Source organism: Tribolium madens, unplaced genomic scaffold, assembly GCF_015345945.1.
Source record: "Tribolium madens isolate multiple individuals breed KSU strain unplaced genomic scaffold, Tmad_KSU_1.1 Scaffold_2;HRSCAF=44;Tcas5.2_LGX, whole genome shotgun sequence".
Lineage (NCBI taxonomy): Eukaryota > Metazoa > Arthropoda > Insecta > Coleoptera > Tenebrionidae > Tribolium > Tribolium madens.
In genome coordinates this window covers 5,695,794-5,710,526 of record NW_025400995.1, presented here as the reverse complement: position 1 = coordinate 5,710,526, position 14,733 = coordinate 5,695,794, and the positions used below count along the sequence as shown (strand labels likewise).

The following is a 14,733-nucleotide window of genomic DNA, read 5'->3' as shown; positions in this document are numbered from 1 at the left end:
AATGAGTATGTGTGCAAAAGCCATTACAACAAGTTTTAAGCTTTCCTTAACTTGTATTAAATTTCCGAAAGACGAGGACCTTTTTTTAAAGATGGTCATCAAAAGTGTTTTCCAATGTTACTAAACATAAGAGGTTACGACCGAGAGTAATTTACGAATAATAATTGCCCCGAATATGGGATTCAGACTAAAATTTTGAAAAAATCGAAAAAAAATTGATTGTTTTTTATTGCACCAAATGACGTTCGATACAGAGATTAGGAAAAGTACATAAAACGCTATTGAGTCAAGTGTGACTTTGTAGAGTGAAATATAAAACCGTCCATTATTATTATCCACAAAGGTTCATTTTTATATTTTTTTTATCCGTTTCTTTTTTATCTTTAAGCCCCCGCAGTGCTTGTATTAATTTCGTTTTTCTTGTCTGGCATATGTTTGTTTCCTTTTTATTTTGTTTAATTAACTAAAAAGTGATTTTAAAGTAAACATTCTTCAAAAGGAAAAATTTATTTATTTTATTTTCAACAAATACAATTTTTGTTGTTATGCTTCGTGCACCACCATAATTTTTGCAAATATTCCCTTACTAATTTACTATGTATATGCGCGCTTGGACATTACCAACAAACATCCCTAATTCCGTTAGAGTTGTACGGCTTGCCATAGTACGCAGATGTAGGCCTCATTTAGATCTATTGCATTGCAGTTGCAGGCCCATTAATGCACTTGCGTCATTACTCGAACAAACACATACCTTACATTTAGTGTACATCTGTTACAAACTCATGACATCAGAGAAATATTGTCATCTGTCCTTTTACAATGATAAAATAATTGTGCACTTTTTTAAGTTATTGTACTCGCACATAACCCAGTGATAGGAGCAGTGAAAAGACAATTTTTATGTGCTGAAACAACAGCTCCAAATGAGTATGGAAATAACATTTTCTATGCAGACAAAACCAGCAATGAAATCATGATTAAAAAACAAACCGTTACAGTTTAGTTACTATTGAGGTTTCAACATAGAGAGAGCCGCAGTCAATTAATAAACAGTTCTATGCTAATTTGCTTCGTCTGTTGAAGCAGGCGGCCTAATTTAACTGGAATGTTGCATCAGTGATATCCTCTGAATTATTACGTGTAGTTGATTAATTAAAAAATTCCTAGTTTTTTGTTAATCAATTTTAGCTGGGACTAAATATAGAATGTATCAATATAATGTTTAAACTCGTCTATGGATACATATAGCTGTTTCCTTGCACTCTACAAGATGAAGGTATCGATTGATCAGTAAACTAGTGAAGTTACTCTCGGAATCAAGCCGAAATTTAAACTTTTCGCGTATTTATTTTGTTCACGTCGATCTAGCCTGTTTTCCTTTGCACATGCTATGCCTACATATAGTTTGCTAAGCGGTTTTCTGACTCCACAAACTAATATATTATTATCTGACCAACGGGAGCTTTCTTTGTGTACGGATTAACAGTCTATCAAGAGATCAAATTCTGATCTCTTAAATAATGCTCTAGTAGGAGGAAAATAAGCGTAAAATTTCTTCTTGGTTACAGCAGTCTTCAAGTCAATCAAGCTTGTTATTAGATAAATGATATGTTTCCTGACGCAATAAAATCAAGCAGCAGCTTGTTTACTCAATTGTTTCTTTCAACAAGTTTGATGAGATATTCACCTTTTGTAAGCGATAAACACTTTAATTACACCTTAATGATATCTTCCGTGAAAAATTCAGAAGAGTATGTACATGCCATCAATTGTGTGTACGATGTGCTTGCTCTAAAATCTAGTTATAATCCAGTCTCACAATAGCATTGCATACTAATGCAGCTGTGCTATTAAAGTTGCTAAACAATCGCTTAAGAGGAGATCGGGTGTCGACAAGTAATAATTAATATGTAGTCTCGTGTTGAGTAATATTTGGAAATATAACTAAGGATTAAATGTTACTGCAGTTTCATAGCTATAAATGTTGTGAAGTGTGACTACATTGTTGTCTGTTGGAAGCAGCGCTGGATATTAATGTCGTGCTGTCGCATATAGTAAGAAAAATGTATTTAAAATTTATAGTGAAATATGTATAACAATAAAAAAGCTACTCATCTTTGTCAGAGTGATTTAAAAAAGTGCTAAGTTATTCTACAAAAAACAACTTTATTTTCTAGCTGCCCGCTTAAATAATTTCAGCAATCGAAAATTTTGCTATTTGCTGCTGTATTATGTATAGATAGCAGTTAGAGCACAACACTTGAAAATATAAATAGTTAAATCAAAGTTCCTTTATTGTCTTCTTTTTTTATTTCTTCTTAATTTAGACACTTACAAATATGAGATGTATTAGGAATATGTAATCAGTTTTAACATATACCTAACAGAGATTCGCAAACCATACTTTCATATGATTTATAAAAAACGTTAAAACAGATTTTGCTATTGATTAACTATCAATGTTTTAAATTTAAAGTTTAAATATGTTTGATACAAGAAATAATTACCTATATATTCATAGTTTGTTTTTAATCACTACATACTTGTCTAACTGTTATGCAGTTTGTATTATTTGTTATCCATTGGAACCAATGTTTTAGGCAAGTAGAATAATTAAAAATAAAATAGTTACGTTTTTCATGTTAAAATAAGTGATACAAATAGTCAAAGAAAGCTTAATTGCATTGTTTTTTAAAAATTGGAACTGGCACTCTGGAACAGGAACTGTGGAAGCGTAAATACAGAAAGTTCAGTTGAAAAAGCGGATGTAAATTGTTATCCTTGTGAGTGTAGTACAAAGAGAAATCAAAGAGCAGCGATGCAGAAATTCGATAAACCTGCAATATATTGAATTATGTTGAATAATAATTAATTGTAAAATTTTGTAGCGGAAGTGAATAGATTTTTAATTTTGTGTAGTCGATAGAATTCTGAAAATCAGATACGAATTTTGTGATTGAGACATTTTAAAGAAAATTAGAGAAAACTTTTGGCTATGAGACGATAACTCATTTACCAATAGCTGATTTAGTAAGACTTATATTCACTTCTATATAATAATAAGATAACACTTGTTGCTTTCAACCCCAAGCAGTGTTTGCGAGGGTGAGTATTCTCGACGCTTTTCATCTTTGTCTCAAACTCGAGTCTTTCGAGGCGTTTGTAATCGCCTTATGAATAATTACGTCATAAGACGCATTTACAGCCTTGTCAATGTATGATCAAGAAGATGAGAGTAGTTTATAAACTAATTACAACGTTCTTTGATCGATGGAGAGTTGAACCAACTAACAGTCTGAATCCTATTAGCACAGATCTCTAGACGTTGATTGATGCTTTCGAATAATTTAGTTGGTTTACAAACCGAGGTCCACATGAAAAACTACCAACCAAGGAAACAGAACTTAACGATAGATATACGGATTATACGTCCACGAAATCTTAAAAGGATGTCGACCTTCGCAAGTGCTATAACCAAAATCACGCTTGTTTAAATAGACAACATTCCAAACATTTACTTTTACTTTTAGTTTCAAACTCTTTACAAAAACCAAACACCTTCACCTGCCCAACCCGAAACATATCAATTCCGTATGTTAGCGTAAAAACTCAATTTCAGATAAAACCAGATCTTTTTAGAAAAAAACTAGTTCAAACTATCCTCTTTAGTTGATTCTAGGTTTGACTAGGTGTGACTAGAATTGTCTCATCATCTAAATAAACTCGCAAGGCTCGAATTAACTAAAATAGTTAAGTTAAACCTATTTTCCTACAAAGATTGGGTTTAACTGAGATCGTGTTTTTCTCGTATACACACATATCACGCGCACTTTACTTTGATCACCACTTTATTATCTCCCCTGTTGCACGCAAGAATATTTACCAGAACTCCCAAACTGTAGGTTCGCCGATCTATTACCGCAAAATTGCGTTCAAATATACCTAGTTTGCATGCAATTGCACAAAATATAAATAAACTGCTATTATATTTATTGCGATTACTATAAGAGCCAATGGCTAATCAATATTTAATGTCACAATACCTAAATATTCCCAATAGTTGCCATTGAAAAGTAGAGAATAATGGCAAAAAAATAATTGGGCTAGTGTTAAGTTATATGCGGCAGTTTTATTCGAATAACGCGTTGGGAGCGAGGCGTCCAATTTCATAGTTTTACCTCGTTGTACAGTTTTTTTATCGTTTAAACATAATTTTAAACTCATGCAATTTTGGCCTATGACACATTAAAATGCAATTTATTGTTGAATATAAAACATTGTAATATACATTATTGTATACAAAGGTCGATATTAATTTGTTAAATTTTATTTATTTTAGGTAAAAATAAATTCGAGTTTTTTAGCCCAGCGCATCCACCAAAATGACAAATTTATTTCCGAGTGCAGCATACAGTAGAAAACTAACAGAACTGATTTGAACTCTACATTTACTTACTAATTAAATATTTTCGTTTGGTGTTTGTTACCATACATATCTTTTTTATTTAGTAACATTACAGATTATTAAAAATCAAAATTCACAGTTGTGGTATTTTTTTGTATTTTTTTTCTTCCGCACCTACAACACAGAGTAAAAAAACACCAAAAAATTACTAAACATACGAGCTATTAAAATAATAATCCAAAAGTGTAATATTTTTGCAATTTATTTAATAGTTCTGTAAATTTGAGACAAACAGATAAAACTTAAACTAACCTGTAATATCACAATTAGAAAAAGTTTGGGATCATACTAATAATAAAATTCATTTTGTTTAGAAATTTCATATATATGGTGCTCGAGTTTTCAAAGTGTACTGCGTTGTATCAAAAAAAGTAACTAATAACTATTCTTCTTATAATGTATAATGTATTTAAAAACCTTTTAACTTTATATTATTATTTCTTTCTGTTTTGAGTGCTTGTTATTGTAAGTCAATTACATGTTAAAAATATAATTTCGTTTCCATTATTTTAAAACTTTACTTGCTATTAGTCGTAAATTGTTATTTGCAGAAAAATAGTATTGCATTAGTTACTCAGAATACGTGCCAATTGCATTAACTTAATTATGTCGTTTCTACTCGATAAAATCGTCGCTTGCTTTTTTTATCAGCACTGAGATGAAGGCAGTCTCAGCCACTGAATGCAGTTTGAAAACATGTACATGCAAAATTTCATTAAAGCAGAAAGCTTTACTGGGCTTATCTGACATTACACATCCAAATTCGTTCACTAAAGCTTCATTCTGTCTATTTTTAACAATAACTAACACGTTTTGAACAAAGTAATAATTTCAAGACAGCCATTGGTATAAGCAGTTAGTTTTGTAAAACTTTTTTTTTTAATTTAAAGTCTTTTATTGGAAAATGAGTTTTGATAAAATTGTAAAATTGTAGTCCTAACATTTTTTAATTAACTTAATTATGCAGATCGTTAGAGATGCTCTATTGAACCTTATAACCATTATAAAACAATGTGATTAGAGGGATAGCATGCAATCATTTCGTTTTCTCTTGGTTGTCTTCTTCGTCATTCAGGATTAAGGTCTTACTATTTTCCAATAATGGATTCGTTAGCAGTCGAACTGAAGCTGTAAATCATTTTCCTGTCAATAGGGCTATTAATGAATGCATTCTTTTGAATATTAAAAGTCGCTATATATTATTTATGAGCGAACATAATGCCTGGCGTTACTTTTGAATATTGTTAGGACGTTCCGTGGTGCAAAGACTTCATTAGTAAAAACCCACTAGTTGAAAACAGTTTTCATTTTGCGTGGTTGGGTTAATGTCAAAGTAAAGTGAAGTACATCAGTATATACTGGAATAAAAAAGGATGAGAAAAGACGTCGCGTCGCTATTAATTTGCTTCCTACTCTAATGCCCTTCAATGGTAGAAAAGCCTCGTTATTTATGTGCTTCATGTAGGAGTATTTGTCTATACTTAACAAAATTAAAATATTTGAACGCATAAACAATTATAATTTAAACAAATTATTAGTATAAAAATTTGACAAATTTCATTTATTTTATTTGCTTTATTTACTAAAACGTGATAAAAATATTATTTAGAGCTCTCTTGGCTCTCTCAAATTATTCTCTTCTACAATTAAACTTATATTCCATGTTCAAAGTGTGTTAAGAAATTACGTCAACAACACTACAATTTTGAGAAAAACATCTTGCAAATATTAAGTTATAAATAGGAGTATAACTATTTGCTATGCAATGAAATAAAACCAAAGTAACAGAGTGTAAACAGAACTTGAAATTAGAGAGATATAATTAGTTTGCTTATAAATAAGTTAACCCTTGATTACGAAGATATTTTAACTAAGAGCAGTTTCATCACTGGTAAACCGCTCAAAATTAACCGACCGAAATGAGCTACATGCATATTTAACTTTCAGGTTCAGTAACACAATGTGCAAGGAAATATATCCTAATTTATTATTATCTAGAGTTATAATTTAAAATTTTATTTTTACACATATAGGCTCCGTGTGTGGAAAATAAGTATACACTCATTAAAAGAGTAACATGTCTGTTTGAGAATATTTTTAAACCACTACCATTTTTCAAACAAACACTGTTTACATATGACAAGTTTCCATTCATCTTAACAAATTTTAAATTCCTTACACGTTATATTACAATGTAAAAAACATTCAATATAGCAAATGTGTAGATACAAACATCAATCTTTTCCCAAGATAATCCCTAACTTGGAAGAAAAATGACCAAATTGAAACCGCCTATACCATTTACTGACAGAATCAATAAATTCAACTGGAATATCTGAATTTTCAATAATTTTTTTGTACTAATTTATAAAATATTACATGTATAAAATTATACATTATTATCACACAGTATACAGTACCCTCAAAAATTTAAGATGAACTCAGTGGTATGTTATTAAAAAACGTAGAATTATTATCAGACAAATAAAAAAAAAATTTAAGAAAATCTAAAGCTATAAACTTACTTAGCTGCAACAAGTACAACTTCGCTCTTAAATTCTTTGGGAAGAACTCATCATAAAATAATGATATATGTACAAAGAAGTTTGATTTAATTACTAAACACGATTTTCATTATGTTTTTTATTATGAAAACTTAAGTTAACGACTTGTCATAAACAGGTACTTCAAGTGGTTTTTTTAGCTCTCTTTAATTTGTAATAAATCCCTGATACATTTCCAGTGGATGGTTGATATAAGATTATCCTAAATTATAATTGCATCAAAGTTTTCCAAAAAAATGTAATGTTTTTTATTATTTATTTTATATATAAGTTTAATACATATGTAAAAACCTAATTTTATTTATTAATCACCTATACATTCTTAATTCTTGTTAAAAGTCGATTATGTAATAATCTCCTCTCTTCAATAAATTGAGTTGAACTATATAATAATACAATTAAACTTGAGAAATCTGTCATTTGATCAATTGTGTTGTAGTAATTGGTAACTTAGTATGCCCCAGTTCCGATAGTGGTAGTTAGTGTCATAATTATAAATTACGCCCCCTTTGAGAAAATTAAAGTAGATCGTATTACAGTGCAAACAAACCGTTAAGTGCTAAAATTAATTGCGATGAATCCTGATAAGTGGAACTGAGAAACCTTAAAACATTAAGTTTGATCCGACATTTCATTTAAGAACAAAATTAGGGATAATGCCAACAAATAAAAAGGTTATTTGTGACATATAAGTTAATTAAAAGCTTATTTTATTGTAGGTATATTATATCTGTAACAACAATTAGAAACAGATTTCCACAACTTTGTTATTTTACGTATTATTTAAATGTTTACAATGTGACCATAAATAGCATACTTTGTTATTCTATACGTTTCCTATTGTTATAGACTCAAATACAAAAGACTTGACGGTAATAACAGAATAATATGTAACAGACATTTAAATTTGCTAAAGTCTCACATTTCAACGTTTCAACAAGAGTTTCTCGTTCCCTTAAAATTTTGTACTTTGTAAACACACAAAAGTGACCTCAAGCTTTACAGTTTCTTTTATTTCTAATGTTTTGCATAATTTAGTTTATAATATTTAGCATCACTTTAATTTTAAATTAATTTAAGATGTTGCTGTTTCCAAAATAGTTTTGTTAAAGTAACCTTAACATTAACTTTGCAAATCTAATAAGAACATCTATTTGAACTGTAAGATACAAATACAAAAAAACAAAGTCTAAATACTATAAAAGTAAAGTGCAAGCGGGATATTCGAATGGAAAGTTTTAACTGAGACAACCTATATGAAGTGTACTGCGATTATCCTAACAAATATTACAATATAATGGCGTACATTTTTACAGCAATATTAACAATAATTTTGTTTTTAAGTAAAAATTCAATTTGATGTAAAAATTTAAAAAAATATTTTGTAAAATGCGTTTCAGTATAAGCTTCAAAGAAGCTGACATTTTAATCCAAATATAAAAATCTATTTTTATTCTATTATAGTGAAAATATAAATTAAGTTCCCAAAATTTCCTGAGATCAATATCACAAAACCTGTTTAAACGTAGTCTTTAAATAACGTGGATTTTATTCTTATGGTTCAAATCCCCAAATATTGATTTTTAAGAAAATTTGAAATTAATGAAATGTTTTCTCTCTGCGCAATTAACTGAATCATTTCTGTTTTAATTAATTAAGGGTGACTACAGGTGGTCCAAGGCTTTTTATTTCATATTTCTGAAGCGACAAATCTTCGTAAACGCCAAACACACAACTTGTTATAAATTTATTCATCTTCAATCATTTCTGTGTTAATTTTGTTTTATTTTATCTTCTAAAATATTTAATAGTTATTCTGTTATCACTTTATTTTTATATTGAATAATGTAATGTTAAAAGTGCTCCTGAAGCAACCAAAAAATCAGTACAGGTATAGTTTTATTGCAATTTAATATGTGTCAGAAATATGAAAGATTTTTATAGCACACAAACACTTGTTAGCCTTATTTCGCCTTATTTCGCTTGGCGAACCTAGTTTCAAGAAAACTAGGAAACCAGGTTGTGAAAACATTATGAAAAGGAAAGTAAATACACAATCATAAAGTTTAAAAAACACAACACAAAAACGTTTGGTTGCATATTAAGAGTTTTTTATCGTTTTATCACCCCGTTTCGTGAAAGACTTAGAATTCTTTCATCAAAGTCATTGAAGTAAATTGTCTAAAGCCACAATTGCGTTAGCATCAAATTATCCTGCCCTACAATAGATTAAAGAAACGACTGAATGTGAACATTTATTCGTTATGACAAAACTGCTAATGATTATTTCAGAAACAATAACGATTTAGCATTCCCGTAATAGAGAATGTTAGGTTTTTCATTGCTTGTCAAGAAAGATAAAAGTGTTTCAAATATATTCTCCAATAAAAAAGGTATAAAAGCAAAGCACTAACATTTTGTATATTTAAAACATACTCATAATTGAAGATAGCAAATTTTATTTATCACAGGATTTATAGGCTGTAAAAATGCGTGCTGGTGTCTTCTCTCAAACCGATTGGCTGTGAGGTGTTTGGTTTGCGATTGCTTTTCCATAAAGAAACAGAATCATGTACACAACACAATATACAATATTAATATAATAATTTAAAAATTTTATCTCTGGTTCAGGTGCATGAGAAAATCAATATTCAAGCTAATAAAAATTATATCTGTTAAAAACTAGCTAGGGAGAAATTTTACGGTTAAAAATAACCTGATACGTTTGATGCATTTGCCATCCTTTTAAAAATGCATATGTAATGGATTTTAAAATTTTTTAAAAGTTTTTCTTTTTTTTGCTTAGGTCGAGACATTTTTAATGAACACATGATAAATGGTTAAGCTTTTAGTCCTCTAATTAACCAATTTTTATACCATTACCATAATTATAAACTATTTATACAAAATTCAGACTCAAAGAAACAATTGCAAAAATCATCTAATTAAAATTTTACGTTTCATTTGCTTAGGGTATTTCTGCAAAATTACAATCGGTAAAATACTGATAAACTCTAGCCTTTTTAAAATTATTAAACTGTTATTTTATTTGTGATTTTAAATTATAGGAACTAAAGTTATAACATAAATAAAATAAAAAACTGAAATTTTACTATGACAAACAAATTTATAATGCATATTAAAAGACAGTGATATGTGTGCTACATGTGTTTTTGAGTAGAGCATACTCTTGATTTTCTTGTTTGTTTTTTTTAATTGATAAACAATTTTTAAAAATTTTTAAATTTTTTAATACACTTGTTTCTGACATACAATGGCTATATTTCACAACACAATATCAATTTTTTTGTTTCAGCTTATTGATCAATAAATCAGCTAAAATTAATCAAAGTTAGTGAATTAGTTCTTAATTTCTAATTATAAAAAGAAGTATTTATGATAATATTGACTGAAAAAATACTATTTTAAATAATGTTTCCCATTTCCCAGTTAACGACAAGTTCAAACTGAATAATTAAATAAAGTTTAGTGTCGAAACTGATAGGGTGTCTAAAGCGCTTTCTACCGATAATAGCTGAAATTGACAAATTCCGCATAAAAGAATAAAAAACTTTGAAACTTTTAAATTGTGCTTGAGTTAGGGAAATGTATTTCACTGTCGTTACGAAGTCAGATAAACATCCACTTTAAGTTCTGATAACTAAAAAGTATGAAATCAACAAAATTCAATAAAACATTATTTTTCACATTTAGCTTAATAAGACACAAGTCTATTTTTTGCATCATTACCTCTAAATAAATTACACTTATTATATTACCATAATGAAAATCTGTAAACAAAAGCGGCAAGATGCCAAAACCACAAATTATGATTGAAATGGACAAAAGTTATGAGTAACAATGCTAATTAAATGAAAATCCTACTCAGCGATGTTATAGTTTAATAAAAACTAAAAAAAATGCATTGACCAAAAGAAGATACCAAACCAAAGCTATTTCTTAAAGATCATTTTTCATACTTATTTTTGGAAATCTGTATTTTCTTATTTACTTACGAGTATGACAATAAACACAGTGCCACTGTAAAATATTGGTTGGTTATATAAATCATAAATATTTTATCACTATTATTTTTTTCTATTTGTTTCTATGAGTTTATTAGATTATAACATAAATTTTTGATTCAAATATTAGCTTAAGCTGACAACATTATCCAACTTGACTAACGTTGGCAAAGTGTGAAGTTGGTCACATCACGGCACATTGTGTAGTGTAGTATACGTACACAACAAACTTTGTCAAAGTTGATGTACTTCCTCAATTATAGAAAAAAAAACAACTAGTTGCAATTTTTTAACAAAGTAATAGTAAGAAAAAGAATAATTTTCTAATTACTTAATTTATTTCAAAGAATAGAAAAAATACAATTGTATAACCATAAGTATATTTTTTATATTATTAGTGACTCACCAACTAACTAACTAGTAGACTAGTACTACTAGTAAACTAGTAATCCTCTTAGTCAATATTCTAGTCTATTTCCGCACTCTCAGCTTTTACATTTATCATACCCAACCGACGCAGATGTTCTCTAACACGAAACCCTAAAAATTACAAAATCGACCCGCAAAAAAGACAGATATTAATGTTTAATTAGCCAAGTTTCATGAATCAAATTAAATAATATTTTTTAGCCTAAGAAAGATTTAATAACAGCTATATTTTTTTATTTGGTTTAAAGATAATTGTCTTTCCTTAAAACTCATATAATGAATTGTTGAGTCAAACTAATAAACCATAAACTACCTGACTTAATTATTCAACATAAACTAAGCTGACATAATAACTTGCTAAAGCAATGCTGATACAATGTAATGAATCATCTAGACACTGGGTTCGTAGTACTCAGAATTTAGTGCAGTATTATTCTTAACTTATAAAACTGCATTCATAAATTTAGTTAATTAAATTAGGGTATTTATAACGTTTCAAAGGTTTTATCCCCAATCACACAAATACATTCTTTTAATTAAATCATATTCTACATTTTCGCAAGATTAACGCTAGTCTAATAAAGAGAAATTATTTTTAAAAAATACCCAAACAATCAAAACCCAAAACAGCTAATACGTATTTTGCAAAATAACTTGATAATGTTGGTATCATCTAAACGATCAATTTATCACATTCATTTAGTTACAACAAAAAGATGGGAATGCTAAAATTATAGTTTTTTCATACATCAAAATTATTAACTTGGTTTGCAAACAACGACTATGTTTTGCATTTTTTATTACGTTATTACTAATTTTTAAATGAAATGAAAACAATTGATGTGATAATACACTACTCCAAAAAATTAAATGAACAAACAATTTTTCTAATTTTTTCAGTCATTTTTTAAAAGTGGTCGTATCTAGATTTAAAAAAAAACATTCTGAAGCTTTAAGTTTCTAGTTTTGAGATCTTCTGACAAAAAAAAATTCTGTGCGACAAATTGACGTAAAGAGAATATGAAAATAGCATATTAAAGGTGAACGAACATGCTATCCGACCTCTGCACTGACTTAACTAAAAAAAAATCTCCACGTCCGTGGATCAAAAACAAAAAAAAATAGAATTTTTTTGTGGCGCTGTTACTTAGGTTTGCGTGATAACCGTAGTACAGCAAAAAAAATTGACAAAAGATCTCAAAACTAAATCTAGATACGACCATTTTTAGATAAATCACACAAAATCACCAAAGAATTTAGGAAAATTGTTTGTTCCTTTAATTTTTTGGAGTAGTGTTAATGTAAAGCAATTTCTAGCCCGGCGCATCCACCATTTTTTTCTATTAGAGTATGTTGCTATACAGATTTTTAGAAAACTTTAAAATTATTTTTTAAGTTTCTAACAAAATTTACACAGAACATTAGATTAACCTGTGCATCATTTTTCATCACAATAAAATTAAAATTTCAATTTTATATTTGTACTTATCTAAAATAAAATGTTAAATTTGGTTTTAACAAATAAAACTGATAAGTCACTGTAGAAATGATTTCCTTTTTTGGCTTTGAGCTGTATTCAAGCTTATCTCAAAATTTATCTTCTTAAAATAGCGCAAGTAAAAAAGTTGTTACTTTGCTATCAAATAATTATCCTCGGCGGCAAATGAAAAATAGATTTCTTTAGAGTGTTGTAGAAACTTTATAGCCTAGAGCGCTCCAGATTTAATCTTGTATACAATGCTAACAAAAACACAGAATAGCTATATCACAATTGGTGTATTATGTCGTTTATTTGACTTTAACGCAGTGTTGTCAGCAATACGAAATCGTAAGCTTGAAATATTATTTGGAATAGTCATACATCAACGTAATGCTAGCTGATATATGACATGAGACAATTTTTGATTCTAAAAAATCACAAACAAAAATAAAATCTAAAATAGCAAAAGCTCGCGTTCCTTGTACCTCGTTAATATTATTAATAGTACAAAATTGTTCTCATATCAGGGAATAAAATTAACACCAATGTAATTAATTAGTATTAGTTTGCTTTCACTTTTCATACAAACGACAACTAGAACGCCAATATCAGGTAATATTACAATGTTTACTGATGAAGTGATGAATTATAAACACGTATAATGAAAATATGATTGCCCAAAAAAATATAATTGTTCCCCAAAACACGTTTTTGTACCAATTTTAATTTATACCAGAAAACATGTTGGGGGCAGAAATTATAAAACCGATCATTTACCTCAAAGTGGAATAAAACTGTGTTCGGAGTTTTTTCGAATTTCCCGTTTACTTATGAACGTGACTTGAAGAAAACTTACCACGTGGGACGCGTCCTGAAGGAGACCATACACAATGTGTTTCACTCGCGACGCTCGAGTTGCTACTGAAGCATCGGGACGCATCCTGTTCAGGATGTCTGATCTATCTTGCGTTGCGCTTGTGTCACGATGATACTAGACCATATAAACAGTTCATCTACTCTATATACCAACATAAATTTTAAACCACAACATCACGTCGCAATCATTATATTCATCTTCGAAAGATAATAACTAATAAGCAAATCTCTTGATTACTGAACCACATCATAACGCGACACATTTTTAATGAAGTTATCCTCTTGTAGTCATGTTCTTTCAATTTCAAATTGCTATAACGAACGGCACGTTTTTTGCTTGTTGTGCTGATTAATGTAAGACTCTCAGGTAGAAATAAAATTTTAATGAACACAATATTTGTATCGGGTGGATGCGAAATCGATTTTAATTTGTGTTTTAAAAATTATTAGTACGTTCACTAGCAGATATAAATATTTTTTATTATGATTAATATGACGTACTTTTTAATAAAATGGCACAGAAAGAAAGACAATAATAGTTTAATTTACGATTTTGTTTCATTTTTATTTTTCCTTTACCTAGTGCTAAATTTCCCATGTATTCATTAGGTCGTTACGATGTCAACTACTATACAAAGCTACATGTTGTTATCATTGTGACAAATGCATGGTTTAAATACATGAAGCGCACTTTTCTCTCCTACTCTACTCACTTTTATGGCGGAAGTTGGAATGTCCGTCATGGCTAATAAATTTTTGATGCCATATAAATAAACGATTATATTCACTTACAATAGAATTCATTTGAATATACGAACAATATCCCTTTTACAAAAAATATAATGCCTAAAATGCTATACAATTACAACTTTATTATCAACTAAAACACAA

The 14,733-nt window shown here is 28.9% G+C and overlaps 1 protein-coding gene across 3 annotated transcripts in view; it reads right to left on the bottom strand.

Moving 5' to 3' along the window:
- The window catches only part of LOC123006837 (Down syndrome cell adhesion molecule-like protein Dscam2), a 73,615-nt gene extending 59,734 nt beyond the window's left edge, over nucleotides 1–13,881 (bottom strand). For all 3 annotated transcript variants that reach the window (XM_044401669.1, XM_044401670.1, XM_044401672.1), the window contains exon 1: nucleotides 13,823–13,881. The gene's annotated coding sequence lies outside the window, so the exon portion shown is untranslated. The remainder of the gene's footprint in view (nucleotides 1–13,822) is intronic.
- Nucleotides 13,882–14,733: the final 852 nt, after the last annotated feature.